This window comes from Canis aureus, chromosome 1 (genome assembly GCF_053574225.1).
Source record: "Canis aureus isolate CA01 chromosome 1, VMU_Caureus_v.1.0, whole genome shotgun sequence".
NCBI lineage: Eukaryota > Metazoa > Chordata > Mammalia > Carnivora > Canidae > Canis > Canis aureus.
In genome coordinates this window covers 93,827,249-93,828,293 of record NC_135611.1, presented here as the reverse complement: position 1 = coordinate 93,828,293, position 1,045 = coordinate 93,827,249, and the positions used below count along the sequence as shown (strand labels likewise).

At 37.8% G+C, this 1,045-nt stretch overlaps 1 pseudogene; it reads right to left on the bottom strand.

Annotated features, from left to right (window-relative positions):
- Nucleotides 1-281: 281 nt before the first annotated feature.
- On the bottom strand, nucleotides 282-752 carry LOC144289887 (small nuclear ribonucleoprotein E pseudogene; annotated as a pseudogene).
- Between the last annotated feature and the right edge of the window lie 293 nt (nucleotides 753-1,045).

Below are 1,045 nucleotides of genomic sequence, written 5' to 3'. Positions count from 1 at the left end.
AATGAAAAGTACAGGGTAGGGAATACAATCAATGATATTGTAATTGGGTTGTGTGGTGGCAGATGGTAGTTACACTTTTGGTAAGTATAGCATAATATGTAGACTTGTCAAATACTATGTTGTACACCTAAAACTACTATAACATTGTGTATCAACTTCAATTAAAACACACACAAATGCACGCACGCACGTACACACACACACACACACACACACACAGATTGTTGGGCCTCATCCCCAGAGTTTCTTTCTTTTTTTTTTCTTTTTTTTTTTTTTTTAAATAAAAACAATCCCACAGCATTTATTGTCCTCTGGTAAGAACATAAAGGTAATCAAAACAATACGAACAAGGGTTTTAGAACTATATTCCCAACAAAGGACATCTAAAAAAACAAACTACGTGGCCTTCTCAAGAATTTCTCACTTCACTGATCATTCATTCTAGTTGGAGACACTTTGGAGCAGGGTAATATTATCTCCTTTTAGCATGATCCGACCCAGTTGTTTTCTTGACTTTGTTTTAGAATGAATCTCTTTGGCATCGTCTAATACAAGGCTCATGTACTCATCAAAACCAATGATACAGCCCTCTATCCGCATGTTTATTTGCTCATAAAGCCACACCTGAATCCGAGATCTATTTTGCAAGTATCTGAAGATGAGGTTGATGGGCTGAACCATCACCTTCTGCACTTTCTGGCCCTGGCCACGGTATGCCATGGTGGAAGCGGACCCCAGAGTTTCTTTAATACATCTGCAACAAGGCCTAAGAATTTACATTTCTTTTTTTTTTTTTTAGGATTTATTTATTTATTTGTTTATTTGTTTATTTATTTATTTATTTATTTGAGAGAGAGAGAACACATGAGTGGGAGGGAGAGGGAGAAAGAATCTCAAGCAGACTCCCCACTGAGCATGGAGCCCCAACACAGGGCTTACTTAATTTCATGACTGCAAGAACATGACCTGAACCAAAACCAAGAATCAGATGCTCAACTGACTGAGCCACCCAGGTGCCCCAGAATTTATATTTCTAACAACTTCT